Source organism: Triticum dicoccoides, chromosome 2B, assembly GCF_002162155.2.
Source record: "Triticum dicoccoides isolate Atlit2015 ecotype Zavitan chromosome 2B, WEW_v2.0, whole genome shotgun sequence".
In the NCBI taxonomy this organism is placed as follows: domain Eukaryota; kingdom Viridiplantae; phylum Streptophyta; class Magnoliopsida; order Poales; family Poaceae; genus Triticum; species Triticum dicoccoides.
This window is the reverse complement of record NC_041383.1, coordinates 524,762,064-524,778,931: the sequence shown is the minus strand read 5'-3', so window position 1 is coordinate 524,778,931 and position 16,868 is coordinate 524,762,064.

The window sequence follows — 16,868 nt, the reverse complement described above, 5'->3', positions numbered from 1 at the left end:
AAAGAAATTTACACTGAGAATTATGCTAGGTAGCATTCCACATCAAAAATTCTGTTTTTATCATTTACCTACTCGAGGACGAGCATGAATTAAGCTTGGGGATGCTTGATACGTCTCCAACGTATCTATAATTTTTGATTGTTCCATGCTATTATATTACCCGTTTTGGATGCTTATGGGATTTACTTTACACTTTTATATCATTTTTTGGGACTAACCTTCTAATTGAAGGCCCAGCCCGAATTGTTGTTTTTTTGCCTATTTCAGTGTTTCGAAGAAAAGGAATATCAAACGGAGTCCAAACGGAATGAAACCTTCGGGAGCGATCTTTTTGGAAAAATGCAATCCAGGGGACTTGGAGTGGAAGTCAAGCAACAAGCGAGGCGGCCACGAGGGTGCACGACGCGCCCCCCACCCTTGTGGGCCCCTCAAGCGTCCACCGACCTACTTCTTCCTCCTATATATATCCATGTACCCCGAAAACATCTAGGAAAACCACGAAAAACTACTTCCACTGCTGCAACCTTCTGTATCCGTGAGATCCATCTTGGAGCCTTCGCCGGCGTTTCGCCGGAGGGGGAATCGACCATGGAGGGCCTCTACATCATCTCCAAGGCCTTTCCGATGAGTTGTGAGTAGTTTACTACAGACCTGCGGGTCCATAGTTATTAGCTAGATGGCTTCTTCTCTATCTTTGAATCTCAATACAATGTTCTCCTCAATCTTCTTGGAGATCTATTCGGTGTAACTCTTTTTGCGGTGTGTTTGTCGAGATCCGATGAATTGTGGGTTTATGATCAAGTTTATCTATGACAAATATTTGAATCTCCTCTGAATTCTTTTATGTGTGATTAAGTTATCTTTGCAAGTCTCTTTGAATTATCAGTTTGGTTTGGCCTACTAGATTGATCTTTCTTGAAATAGGAGAAGTGCTTAGCTTTGGGTTCAATCTTGCGGTGTCCTTTCCGAGGGACATCAAGGGCAGCAAGGCACGTATTATATTGTTGCCATCGAGGATAAAAAGATGGGGTTTATATCATATTGCCTGAGTTTATCCCTCTACAACATGTCATCTTTCTTAATGCGTTACTCTGTTCTTATGAACTGAATATTCTAGATGTAGGCAGGAGTCGGTTGATGTGTGGAGTAATAGTAGTAGATGCAGAATTGTTTCGATCTACTTGTCATGGACGTGATGCCTATATACATGATCATGCCTAGATAATCTCATAACTATGCACTTTTCTATCAATTGCTCGACAGTAATTTGTTCACCCACCGTAATACTTAAGCTATCTTGAGAGAAGCCACTAGTGAAACCTATGGCCCCCGAGTCTATCTTTTATCATATAAGTTTCCAATATATCTTTATTTGCATCTTTCATTTTCCAATCTATATCATAAAAATACCAAAAATATTTATCTTATCATATTATCTCTATCAGATCTCACTTTTGCAAGTGGCCGTGAAGGGATTGATGATGTCTACTACGCAACCTTCTTCTTGTAGATGTTGTTGGGCCTGCAAGTGCATAGGTTTGTAGGACAGTAGCAAATTTCCCTCAAGTGGATGACCTAAGGTTTATCAATCCGTGGGAGGCGTAGGATGAAGATGGTCTCTCTCAAGCAACCCTGCAACCAAATAACAAAGAGTCTCTTGTGTCCCCAACACACCCAATACAATGGTAAATTGTATAGATGCACTAGTTCGGCGAAGAGATGGTGATACAAGTGCAATATGGATAGTAGATAAAGGTTTTTGTAATCTGAAAATATAAAAATAGCAAGGTAACTAATGATAAAAGTGAGCGTAAACAGTATTGCAATGATAGGAAACAAGCCTAGGGTTCATACTTTCACTAGTGCAAGTTCTCTCAACAATAATAACATAGATAGATCATATAACAATCCCTCAACATGCAACAAAGAGTCACTCCAAAGCTACTAATAGCGGAGAACAAATGAAGAGATTATGGTAGGGTACGAAACCACCTCAAAGTTATTCTTTTGGATTGATCTATTCAAGAGTTTGTACAAGAATAACATCTTAAGACACAAATCAACCAAAACCCTAATGTCACCTAGATACTCCATTGTCACCTCAAGTATCCGTGGGCATGGTTATACGATATGCATCACATAATCTCAAATTCATCCAACCAACACAAAGTACTTCAAAGAGTGCCCCAAAGTTTCTACCGGAGAGTCAAGAAAACGTGTGCCAACCCCTATGCATAGGTTCATGGGTGGAACTCGCAAGTTGGTCACCAAAACATACATCAAGTGGCACGTGATATCCCATTGTCACCGCAGATAAACACGGCAAGACATACATCAAGTGTTCTCAAATAAATACTCAATCCGAGAAGATAACTTCAAGAGGGAAACTCAATTCATCACAAGAGAGTAGAGAGGGAGAAACATCATAAGTTCCAACTATAATGGCAAAACTCGCGATACATCAAGATCGTGCCATAGAGAGAACACGAGAGAGAGAGATCAAACACATAGCTACTGGTTACATACCCTCAGCCCCGAGGGTGAACTACTCCCTCCTCGTCATGGAGAGCGCCGGGATGATGAAGATGGCCACCGGTGATGGGCTCCCCCTCTGGCAGGGTGCCGGGACGTCTCCCGAGAGGTTTTTGGTGGCTACAGGGGCTTGCGGCGGCGGAACTCCCGATCTACTATGATATTCGATGCTTTTAGGGTACGTAGGGTTATATAGGTGAAAGAAGTCGGTCGGGGGGTGCTCGAGGGGTCCACGAGACAGGGGGCCGCGCCCTGTAGGGGGGGTGGGCGCCCCTATCTCCTGGGCTCCTCGAGTATCTTCTGACTTGATCTCCAAGCCTTCAGGATGATATTCTTCCAAAAAATCACGATGCCGAAGGTTTCATTCCGTTTGGACTCCATTTGATATTCCTTTTCTTCGAAATACTGAAACAGGCAATAAAACAACAATATGGGTTGGGCCTTCGGTTAGTAGGTTAGTCCAAAAAATGATATAAATGTGTGAAATAAAGCCCATAAACATCTAAAAGGGGTAATATAATAGCATGGAACAATCAAAAATTATAGATACGTTGGAGACGTATCAAGCATCCCCAAGCTTAATTCCTGCCCGTCCTCGAGTAGGTAAATGATAAAAACAGAATTTTTGATGTGGAATGCTACCTAGCATAATTCTCAATGTAATTTTCTTTATTGTGGCATGAATGTTCAGATCCAAATAATTCAAAATAAAAGTTCATAATGATAAAAGAAATAGTAACACTTCAAGCATACTAATCAAAGTAATCATGTCTTCTCAAAATAACATGGCAAAAGAAAGTTCATCCCTACAAAATCATATAGTTAGGCTATGCTTCATTTTCGTCACACAAAGATGTTCCCAACTTCTATACCCCCGATGACAAGCCAAGCAATTGTTTCATACTTAAATAATCTCAAACTTTTTCAACCTTCACGCAATACATGAGCGTGAGCCATGGATATAGCACTATGGGTGGAATAGAATATGATGATGGGGATTGTGTGGAGAAGACAAAAAAGGATAAAGTCTCACATTGACGAGGATAATCAACGGGCTATGGAGATGCCCATCAATTGATGTCAACATGAGGAGTAGGGATTGCCATGCAACGGATGCACTAGAGCTATAAATGAATGCTCAACAAAAGAAAACTAGTGGGTGTGCATCCAACTTGATTGCTCATGAAGACCTAGGGCATTTGAGGAAGCCCATTGTAGGAATATACAAGCCAAGTTCTATAATGAAAAATTCCCACTAGTATGAAAAAGACAACTTACGAGACTCACTATATGAAAAACATGGTGCTACTTTGAAGCACAAGTGTGGAAAAGAGATAGTAGCATTGCCCTTTTCATTTTTTTTCTTTTTCATTTTTTTGGGCCTTTCTTTTTTTTCTTTTGGCCTTTCTTATTTTTTCCTTTTCTTTTTTTTCTTTGGGCAATGCCCTAATAATTATGATCATCACACTTTCATTGATTACAACATATGAATTACAACTCGAAACTAGAACAAGATATGACTCTATATGAATGCCTCCGGTGGTGTACTGGGATGGTGCAATGAATCAAGAGTGACATGTATGAAAAATAATGCATGGTGGCTTTGCCACAAATACGATGTCAACTACATGATCATGCAATGGCAATATGACAAAAGTAAAGTATGTCATGATGATGATGAACGGAACGGTGGAAAGTTGCATGGCAATATATCTCGCAATGGCTATGGAAATACCATAATAGGTAGGTATGGTGGCTGTTTTGAGGAAGATATAAGGAGGTTTATGTGTGATAGAGCGTATCGTATCACGGGGTTTGGATGCACCGGCGAAGTTTGCACCAACTCTCAAGGTGAGAAAGGGGAATGCACGGTACCGAAGAGGCTAGCAATGGCGGAAAGGTAAAAGTGCGTATAATCCATAGACTCAACATTAGTCAAAAGAACTCATATACTTATTGCAAAAATTTAGAAGTCATCAAAAAATTCAAGTACTACGCGCATGCTCCTAGGGGGATAGATTGGTAGGAAAAGACCATCGCTCGTCCCCGACCGCCACTCATAAGGATGCACAAGCCATGTACACTTCATGTTTCAAATTTGTTACACAACTTTAACCATACGTGCATGCTACGGGATTTGCTAACTTCAACACAAGCATTCCTTAAATTCATAATCACCCAACTAGCATGACTTTAATATCACTACCTCCATATCTCAAAACAATTATCAAGTATCAAATTGATCATAGCATCCAATTCACTTCCTATGATAGTTTTTATTATACCCAACTTGGATGCCTACCATTCTAGGACCAATTTTGTAACCATAGCAAATACCATGCTGTTCTAAAAGACTCTCAAAAATATATAAGTGAAGCATGAGAGACTAGCAATTTCTGCAAAATATATCCATCGTCGTGCTCTAAAAGATATAAGTGATGCACTAGAGCAAAATGACAAACTACTCCGAAAGATATAAGTGAAGATCAATGAGTAGCTAAATAATTATCTAACTATGTAAAGACTCTCTAACATTAAGGAATTTCAGATCTTGGTACTCTATTCAATTAGCAGGCAAAACAAAATAAAATGACATTGCAAGGATAGCACAACTCATGTGAAGAAGCAAAAACTTAGGCTCAACCGATACTAACCGATAGTTGTTGAAGAAGAAAGGTGAGATGCCTACCGGGGCATCCCCAAGCTTAGATGCTTGAGACTTCTTTAAATATTATCTTGGGGTGCCTTGGGCATCCCCAAGCTTGAACTTTTATGTCTCCTTAATTCCTCTCATATCATGGTTTCTCTTTTTAGCAAAAGCTTCATCCACAACAAACTCAACAAAAACTCGTGAGATAGGTTAGTTTAAACCAATGCAAAACCTTATCATTTTCTACTGTAACAAATCACTAAAATTATTATTCAACATTGAATACTAAATGCCTCTGCATATTTAATACTCCTATCCTCAAATAGAATCATTAAACAATCAACCATATGGAAACAACGCAAACATAACAGCAATCTGCCAAAACAGTACAGTCTGTAAAGAATGCAAGAGTATCAATACTTCCCTAACTCCAACAATTATGAAATAAAATCCCCACTGTATTAAATTTATCAGAGCTCATTATGCAAAAAGTTTCAACATTATATCATGCTCTGACTTTTCTAGGGAATTTTTGCAACAGCGGTAAACTTTCTGTTTTCAAACAGCAACATGTATACTAGCAAAATAAACATGGCAAAGGCTATCCTTGACATTTTTATTGAAACTAAAGATGCAAAACATTATTCTAAATAATATGAAGCAAATACTAACAAGATAAAATGACGCTCCAAGCAAAACACATATCATGTGGTGAATAAAAATATAGCTCCAAGTAAAGTTACCGATGAACGAAGACGAAATAGAGGATGCCATCCGGGGCATCCCCAAGCTTAGGATCTTGGTTGTCCTTGAATATTACCTTGGGGTGCCTTGGGCATCCCCAAGCTTAGGCTCTTGCCACTCCTTATTCCATAGTCCATCGAATCTTTACCCAAAACTTGAAAACTCCACAACACAAAACTCAACAGAAAACTCGTAAGCTCCGTTAGTATAAGAAAATAAAACCACCACTTAGGTACTGTAATGAACTCATTATAAATTCATATTGGTGTAATATCTACTGTACTTCAACTTATCTATGGTTCATACCACTTAATACTAGCCATAGATTCATCAAAAAAAAAGCAAACAACACATAGAAGACAGAATCTGTCAAAAACAGAACTGTCTGTAGTAATCTGTATCAAACGTATACTTCTGGAACTACAAAAATTCTACCAAATTAGGAAGGCCTGAGAAATTTGTGACCCAATCCAGAGCAAAAAGAATCAGATCAGAATCACGTTTCTGTGAATTAACAAAACTAATTTACTGGGTGCAAAAGTTTCTGATTTTCAGCAGGATCAACACAACTATCACCATAAGCTATCCTAAAGGTCTTACTTGGCACTTTATTGAAAAAAAAGCTATAAAACATGATTACTACAGTAGCATAATCATGTGGACACACAAAAACAGTAAGGATAAATATTGGGTTATCTCCCAACAAGCGCTTTTCTTTAATGCCTTTCTAGCTAGGCATGATGACGGCAATGATGCTCACATAAAGGATAAGAATTGAAACATAATGGGAGCATCATGAAGCATATGACTAGCACATTTAAGCCTAACCCACTTCCTATGCATAGGGATTTTGTGAGCAAACAACTTATGGGAACAATAAGCAACTAGCATAGGAAGGTAAAATAAGCATAGCTTCAAGATTTTCAACACATAGAGAGGAAACTTGACATCATTGCAATTCCTACAAGCATATATTCCTCCCTCATAATAATTTTCAGTAGCATTATGAATGAATTCAACAATATAACCAGCACCTAAATCATTCTTTTCATGATCTACAAGCATAGAAAATTTACTACTCTCCACATAAGCAAAATTCTTCTCATTCGGAATAGTGGGAGTGTCATAAGAGACTTGAACACTAAAAATTGTTTCCGCATTAAAAGAGTAATGTTCAGAAAAGGGTAATCATAATCATGACAAGATTTATAAATATAATCATCACTACTTTTTATAGCATAGGTATCATCACAATAATCATCATAAGTAGCAACTTCGTTCTCATCATAATCGATTGAAACCTCTCCCAAGATAGTGGAATCACTAAATAAAGTTGACACTCTTCCAAATCCACTTTCATATTCATCACAATAAAATTCAACATCCTCCAAAATAGTGGGATCACTACTTCCTAAAGTTGACACTCTTACAAACCCACTTTCATCAATATAATCATCATACGTAGGAGGCATGCTATCATCATAACAACTTTGCATATCAAAACTTGGGATGCTAAAAATATCATCTTCACTAAATGTAGCATCCCCAAGCTTGGGACAAACATTAATTTCAGCAAATATATTCTCAAATATTTCATCCTCATCAAACATAGCTTCCCCAAGCTTGGGCCTTTTCATATCATAAGCATAATCACTCTCATAATACTGATAGCACCAATAGTATAGCAATTATCATCATCACAATGAGTAGTAGGAGCAACATCATTTGGGAGGGATACCTTTCTACCTTTGTTGCTCCTTCTTTTCTTTTTCTTCTTCACATTATGTGTGGGTTCAACCTTCCTCTTTCAGCTCCTTATTGATGAGATTGGTTGAATAGAAAGCTCCTCCTCGTTACCTGATTCATCATAAGAAATAATAGGAGGAGATTGGGAAGTCTCTTCCGTTCATTAGTATTCTCATCATCTTCTATTTGCTATCTTTTCTTTATGTAATTGGCAATATAAGGATTTTCAATGCAATTCTCCACACAAAACATATAAATATCCTCTAGATCAAAATCAAGAAATCTATCAAGATTAAATTTTGGAATACCCTCAGTTATATGTTTCATTTCTTCATACCCCAAAAGAAGACTAAGCTCTTTATGATGCCCAAGGGTAATCAAGCTATCACAATTTTGGACATGATTCGATCATAAAACAATTTGCATTGGAGATTTAAATGACCATGTTCATTGCAAAGTTCACAAGGAGCGCGAAAAATATTGAATCTTCTAGCACACTCATCAAGACTTTCTTGCCAACTTTTAGTTTTTAAATACTTATGGCTCTTGCAATATCTATTTTCTCTATTTGGTGTGTCCATGCAAATCCAATCTACTCCACAAAAATCAACATGCTTATAGGAGATATTTTCATCATAACTAGTGCAATCATCATTAGTACTATGGATATTCAAAGAGTTCATACTAACAACATTGCAATCATGCTCATCATTCAAAGATTTAGTACCAATCATTTTAACGCACTCTTCTTCTAGCACTTGAGCACAATTTTCCTTTCCATCAAACTCACGAAAGATATTAAAAAGATGAAGCGTATGAGACAAACTTAACTCCATTTTTGTAGTTTTCTTTTATAAACTAAACTAGTGATAAAACAAGAAACAAAAAGATTCGATTGCAAGATCTAAAGATATACCTTCAAGCACTCACCTCCCCGGCAATGGCGCCAGAAAAGAGCTTAGTTGACGGGGTGTGAGTGAGTGCCCTTTACCTAGCCTCCCCTGCAACGGCGCCAGAAAAGATCTTGATGTCTACTACGCAACCTTCTTCTTGTAGACGTTGTTGGGCCTGCAAGTGCACAGGTTTGTAGGACAGTAGCAAATTTCCCTCAAGTGGATGACCTAAGGTTTATCAATCCGTGGGAGGCGTAGGATGAAGATGGTCTCTCTCAAGCAACCCTGAAACCAAATAACAAAGAGTCTCTTGTGACCCCAACACACCCAATACAATGGTAAATTGTATAGGTGCACTAGTTCAGCGAAGAGATGGTGATACAAGTGCAATATGGATAGTAGATAAAGGTTTTTGTAATCTGAAAATATAAAAACAGCAAGGTAACTAATGATAAAAGTGAGCGTAAACGGTATTGCAATGATAGGAAACAAGGCCTAGGGTTCATCTTTCACTAGTGCAAGTTCTCTCAACAATAATAACATAGATAGATCATATAACAATCCCTCAACATGAAACAAAGAGTCACTTCAAAGCCACTAATAGCGGAGAACAAACGAAGAGATTATGGTAGGGTACGAAACCACCTCAAAGTTATTCTTTCGGATCGATCTATTCAAGAGTTCATACTAGAATAACACCTTAAGACACAAATCAACTAAAACCCTAATGTCACCTAGATACTCCATTGTCACCTCAAGTATCCGTGGGCATGGTTATACGATATGCATCACACAATCTCAAATTCATCCAACCAACACAAAGTACTTCAAAGAGTGCCCCAAAGTTTCTGCCGGAGAGTCAAGAAAACGTGTGCCAACCCCTATGCATAGGTTCATGGGCGGAACCCGCAAGTTGGTCACCAAAACATACATCAAGTGGCACGTGATATCCCATTGTCACCACAGATAAACACGGCAAGACATACATCAAGTGTTCTCAAATAAAGACTCAATCCGATAAGATAACTTCAAGAGGGAAACTCAATTCATCACAAGAGAGTAGAGGGGGAGAAACATCATAAGATCCAACTATAATAACAAAGCTCGCGATACATCAAGATCATGCCATAGAGAGAACACGCGAGAGAGAGATCAAACACATAGCTACTGGTTACATACCCTCAGCCCCGAGGGTGAACTACTCCCTCCTCGTCATGGAGAGCGCCGGGATGATGAAGATGGCCACCGGTGATGGGTTCCCCCTCCGGCAGGGTGCCGGAATGGGCTCCCGAGAGGTTTTGGTGGCTACAGAGGCTTGCGGCGGCGGAACTCCCAATCTATTGTGATATTCGATGGTTTTAGGGTACGTAGGGTTATATAGGCAAAAGAAGTCGGTCGGGGGGTGCTCGAGGGGTCCACGAGAGAGGGGGGCGCGCCCTGTAGGGGGGGGCGCCCTATCTCCTGGGCTCCTCGAGTATCTTCTGAGTTGATCTCCAAGCCTCCAGGATGATATTCTTCCAAAAAATCACGATGCCGAAGGTTTCATTCCGTTTGGACTCCGTTTGATATTCTTTTTCTTCGAAATACTGAAACATGCAATAAAACAGCAATATGGGCTGGGCCTCCGGTTAGCAGGTTAGTCCCAAAAATGATATAAATGTGTGAAATAAAGCCCATAAACATCCACAAGGAGTAATATAATAGCATGGAACAATAAAAAATTATAGATACGTTGGAGACGTATCAATTAACAACCCCTTTATCGCGTTGGTTGCGAGGTTCTTTTTTGTTTGTATAGGTGCGTGGGACTTTTGAGGAGCATCCTACTGGATTGATACCTTGGTTCTAAAAAACTGACGGAAATACTTATGCTACTTTGCTGCATCACCCTTTCCTCTTCAAGGAAAAGCAACGCAAGCTCAAGACGTAGCAAACAAATGAGGAATCACCCTCGAGGATCATACTTGAAGTGTGATGACCCACAAGTGTAGGGGATCTATCGTAGTCCTTTCGATAAGTAATAGTGTTGAACACAACGAGGAGCAGAAGGAAATGATATCAGTAAGGTTTTCTCTACAAGCACTGAAATTGTAGGTAATAGATAGTTTTGTGATAAGATAAATAGTAACGAGCAACAAGTAAATAAAGTAAATAAAGTGCAGCAAGGTGGCCCAATCCTTTATGTAGCAAAGGATAAGCCTGGACAATTTCTAATAATGATAAAGGAGCTCCCGAGGACACATTGGGAATTATCGTCAAGCTAGTTTTCATCACGTTCATATTATTCGCGTTCGGTACTTTGATAATTTGATATGTGGGTGGACCGGTACTTGGGTACAACCCTAACTTGGACAAGCATCCCACTTATGATTAACCCCTATTGCAAGTATCCGCAACTACAAAAGAAGTATTAAGGTAAACCTAACCACAGCATTAAACATATGGATCCATATTAGCCCCTAACGAAGCAACACATAAACTAGGGTTTAAGCTTCTGTCACTCTAGCAACCCAGCATCTACTTATTACTTCCCCATGCCTTCCTCTAGGCCCAAATAATGGTGAAGTGTCATGTAGTCGACGTTCACATAACACCACTAGAGGAAAAGACAACATACATCTCATCAAAATATCGAACGAATACCAAATTCACATGACTACTAATAGCAAGACTTCACCCATGTCCTCAGGAACAAACGTAACTACTCACAAAGCATATTCATGTTCATAATCAGAGGAGTAATAATATGCATAAAGGATCTGAATATATGATCTTCCACCAAGTAAACCAATTAGCATCAACTACAAGGAGTAATCAACACTACTAGCAATCCACAGGTACCAATTTGTGGTTTTGATACAAGAGATGAACTAGGGTTTTGAGAGGAGATGGTGCTGGTGAAGATGTTGATGGAGATTGACCCCCTCCTGATGAGATGATCGTTGGTGATGACGATGGTGATGATTTCCCCCTCCCGGAGGGAAGTGTCCCCGGCAGAACAGCTCCGCCAGAGCCCTAGATTGATTCCGCCAAGGTTCCGCCTCATGGCGGCGGAGTTTCGTCCCGTAAGCTTGCCCACTATTTTTCCAGGGTAAAAGTGATGATATAGCAGAAGATGGACGCCGGAGGCCTACCAGGGGGCCCAGGAGATAGGGGGCGCGCCCTATAGGGGGGGGGGCGCCCCTGTCTCCTGGACAGGGTGTGGGCCCCCTGGCCTATTTCTTTCGCTCAGAAATTCTTATTATATCCAAAAAGTTGTTTCGTGGAGTTTCAGGACTTTTGGAGCTGTGCAGAATAGGTTCCCAACGTTTGCTCCTTTTCCAGCCAGAATTCCAGCTGCCAGCATTCCCCCTCTTCATGGTAAACCTTGTAAAATAAGAGAGAATAGCCATAAGTATTGAGATATAATGTGTAATAACAGCCCATAATGCAATAAATATTGATATAAAAGCATGATGCAAAATGGACGTATCAACTCCCCCAAGCTTAGACCTCGCTTGTCCTCAAGCGGAAGCCGAAATCGAAAAATATGTCCACATGTTTAGAGATAGAGGTGTCGATAAAAATAAAATACGGACAAGAGGGCATCATGATCATTCTAATATCAGCAACATATATAGATTTTGTCATATGATTTCCTATGCTCAAGTAATAAGCAATTCACAATGTCAAGTATGATTCAAAAACTTCATTGGGAACTAACAAACTATAATCTCAGTCACTGAAGCAATTGCAATTTATCGTAACATCAGAAAGAGTCAATAATAGAGCTTTTCAGCAAGCTCACATACTCAACTATCTCATAGTCTCCTACAATTGCTAACACTCGCGCAGTACTTGTGGTTATAGAGTTTCAGCCGGACACTGAGAAAGATAGGGGCTTATTGTGTTGCCTCCCAACGTATTCACCTTTAGGTGATGTCAACAATTACATCCAATTGGATATATATATCATGATCTTTCAAACACGAGGAGCTTGCCAAAGGATAAAATGAAAAAGGGAAAGGTGAGGATCACCTTGACTCAAGCATAAAGTAAAAACATAAAGTAAAAGATAGGCCCTTCGCAGAGGGAAGCAGAGGTTGTCATGCGCGTTTAGGGTTGATGCTCAAAATCTTAATGCAAAAGAACGTCACTTTATATTGCCCCTTGTATCTGGACCTATATTATGCAGTCCATCGCTTTTATTACTTCCACAACAAGTTTGCACAAAGCTTATTTTCTCTACACTAATAAGTCATACATATTTAGAGAGCAATTTTTATTGCTTGCACCGATGACAACTTACTTGAAGGATCTTACTCAATCCATAGGTAGGTATGGTGGACTCTCATGGCAAAACTGGGTTTAAGGGTAACTGGAGGCACAAGTAGTATCTCTACTTGGTGCAAGGAATTTGGCTAGCATGAGGGGGAAAGGCAAGCTCAACATGTTTGGAAGGTCAATGACAATATACTTTAACTGAGATGTCAGAAAACATAAACCATTACGTTGTCTTCCTTGTCCAACATCAACTCTTTTAGCATGTCATACTTAATGAGTGCTTCACAATCATAAAAGATGTCCAAGATAATATATTTATATGTGAAACCCTCTTTCCTTATCACTTCCTATTAATTGTAACGATGACCAAGGCTACTTTCATCAACTCTCAACAATTTTTATGCCTCATACTTTCTATGTGTGAAGTTATCACTATCCATAAGATCAATATGGATTCTTTTATTCTTTCTACTTTCTCAAGATCATAGCAACATAGCAAAGCCCTTGACTCAACACTAATCTTTATTATAGATAGCACACAGACTCGAATACATAAAGAGATCACAATGCAAAACTCAAAACTACTTGATATCAAAACTTCAAATTACTAGATCAAGATACTACTAAAGGATCGAACTAAATAAAGTGGTAAAGATAGGAGTGTGATGGTGATATGATACCGGGGCACCTCCCCCAAGCTTGGTAGTTGCCAAGGGGAGTGCCCATACCCATGTGATTATTTCCTCGGAGGTGGTGAAGTAGGAGTTGTTGATGATGTAGGCTTGTCTTCCATCTTCCAAGGCATAGGCTCTCCATCATAAAAGGATGATCGAGTCTCCGGGATCCTTAAATCTGCAGCCAAACTCATTCGCTTGAATCTATATTCATTCTCACAGTTCTGGTTTTGTAGGTCATAGATCTGGGCTTGGAGGTGCTCGATTTTCTCTTGAAGCTTGAATATGGTCTCCCCAATGACTTTAGCATCTAGCTTGTGGTTGTTGGTGAACTCCGTGATTATCATCTGGTTAGCATTGAGTCCACGCTCCACCATCCCTTGACACTTGAAAACTTCCTGTTCCACGGCTTCGAGCTTTATCTCCACGCTCCCGGTACGCCTTGGTCCCTCCACATCACGGATGTGCATCACCCCCTCACGCATCTCAATGATTTGAGGGTGTTGCAGCACCTCCACGAGATAGGGGTTGATAACCCCCTCGAAAAACTTGTCCTTGGGAGCGCTTGGAGACGCCATGATGCTCTAGATCTGAAACAAGAACAACTCGAAACAAAAACAGAGGATATTTGCGTGATATGGTGGTCAAAACCTTCGGGAGTATATATAATGAATTTTTACCGACCAAAATACGTAACATGCAAGAAAACGGAGTCCAGGAGGCACACGAGGTGCCCACGAGACAGGGGGCCCTCCTCTCTCGTGGGAGCCTCGTGTCCCTTTCGGACTACTTCTTTCTTCCTAAAATTCTTAAATATTCCAAAACTGATAAAAATTGCCATTAAAGTTGTTTTGGAGTCGGTTTACTTACCGTACCACATACCTATACCTTTTCGGAGTTTCGAACGTTCTGGAAAGTGTCCCTTATGTATTCCTCAGGGGTTACAGTTTCAATAATATTAGTTTCAACATTGATAGGATTACCTGAAATATAGTGTTTAATACTTTGACCGTTAACCACCCTTGGACTTGTGCCTTTGAAGTTGTTGATTTTTATAGCACCAGAACAATAGACCTCCTCGATAACGTAGGGACCTTCCCATTTTGAGAGAAGTTTTCCTGCAAAAAATCCTAAACGAGAGTTGAATAATAACACATAATCTCCCACGTTAAACTCACGCTTTTCTATCCTCTTATCATGCCAGCGTTTGACTTTTTTTTGAAAAGCTTGGCATTCTCATAGGCTTGGGTTCTCCATTCATCAAGTGAGCTAATATCAAACAACCTCTTCTCAGCGGCAAGTTTGAAGTCATAATTGAGCTCTTTAATAACCCAATATGCTTTATGTTCAAGTTCAAGAGGTAAATAACACGCTTTTCCATAAACCATCTTATAAGGAGACATACCCATAGGATTTTTGTATGCAGTTCTATAGGCCCATAATGCATTCATCAAGTTTTTTGGACCAATTCTTTCAAGATCTATTCACAGTCTTTTGCAAAATTAATTTGAGCTCTCTATTGCTCAACTCTACTTGACCACTAGACTGCGGATGATAAGGAGATGCTATTCTATGATTGACATCATACTTAGCAAGCATCTTACGGAAAGCACCATGAATAAAATGTGAAAAACCATCAGTCATAAGGTATCTAGGGACTCCAAACCTCAGAAAAATAACTTCTTTAAGCATTTTAATAGAAGTGTTATGATCAGCGCTACTAGTTGGAATAGCTTCTACCCACTTAGTAACGTAATCAACAGCAACTAAAATATGTGTATAACCATTAGAGGCAGGAAAAGGTCCCATATAATAAAAGCCCCAAACATCAAACGGTTCAATAACAAGAGAATAATTCATAGGCATTTCTTGACATCTACTATTGTTACCTATTCTTTGACATTCATCACAATATAAGACAAACTTACGAGCATCTTTGAAGAGAGTAGGCCAATAAAAACCAGATTGTAGTACCTTGTGTGCAGTTCTATCTCCAGCGTGGTGTCCCCCATAAGATTCAGAGTGACACTTACGTACAATCTGTTCCTGTTCATGGTCCGGCACACAACGTCTAATAACACCATCTACTCCTTCTTTATAAAGGTGTGGATCATCCCAGAAGTAATGTCTTAAATCATAAAAGAAATTTTTCTTTTGCTGGTATGTGAAACTAGGCGGTAAATATTTAGCAACAATGTAATTAGCATAATCAGCATACCAAGGAGCAGTACGAGAAGCATCTACGACCGCTAATTGTTCATCAGGAAAGCTATCATTAATAGGCAGTGGGTCATCAAGAACATTCTCTAACCTAGACAAGTTATCTGCAACGGGGTTCTCAGCTCCCTTTCTATCAATAATATGCAAGTCAAATTCTTGGAGCAAGAGAACCCATCTAATGAGTCTAGGCTTAGCATCTTTCTTTTCCATAAGATATTTAATAGCAGCATGATTAGTGTGAATAGTATCTTTGGAACCAACAATATAAGGTCTAAACTTATCACATGCAAACACAACTGCTAAGAATTGTTTTTCAGTAGTAGCATAATTTCTCTGGGCAGCATCGAGAGTCTTACTAGCATATACTGGATAACATTCAATTTCTTATCGACTCTTTGCCCTAAAACAACACCTACAGCATAATCACTAGCATCGCACATAATTTCAAAAGGTAAGTTCCAATCAGGTGGCTGAACAATAGGTGCAGTGATCAAAGCTTTCTTAAGTACTTCAAATGCTTCTACACAATCATCATCAAAGACAAAAGGAATATCTTTTTGCAATAAATTAGCCAGAGGCCTAGAAATTTTAGAAAAGTCCTTAATGAACCTCCTATAAAAACCAGCGTGACCAAGAAAACTTCTTATACCTTTTATGTCCTTGGGACATGGCATCTTTTCAATAGCATCAACTTTGGCTTTATCAACTTCAATACCTCTCTCGGAGATCTTGTGCCCCAAGACAATGCCTTCATTAACCATAAAGTGACACTTTTCCCAATTCAGGACGAGACTAGTGTCTTCGCATCTATGCAAAACTTGATCATGGTTGCTCAAACAATCATCAAAAGAGGATCCATAGAGGGAGAAGTCATCCATGAATTCCTCACAAATCTTTTCACAAAAATCAGAGAATATAGCCATCATGCATCTTTGAAAGGTAGCAGGTGCATTACATAAACCAAAAGGCATACGTCTATAAGCAAAAGTACCAAAAGGGCAAGTAAAAGTAGTTTTAAGATTGATCCTTCGCGGACACAGGTATTTGAGAGAAGCCAAAATAACCATCTAGAAAGCAAAAATGTGTGTGTTTGGATAGCCTTTCTAGCATTTGATCAATAAAAGGTAAAGGGTAATGATCTTTCTT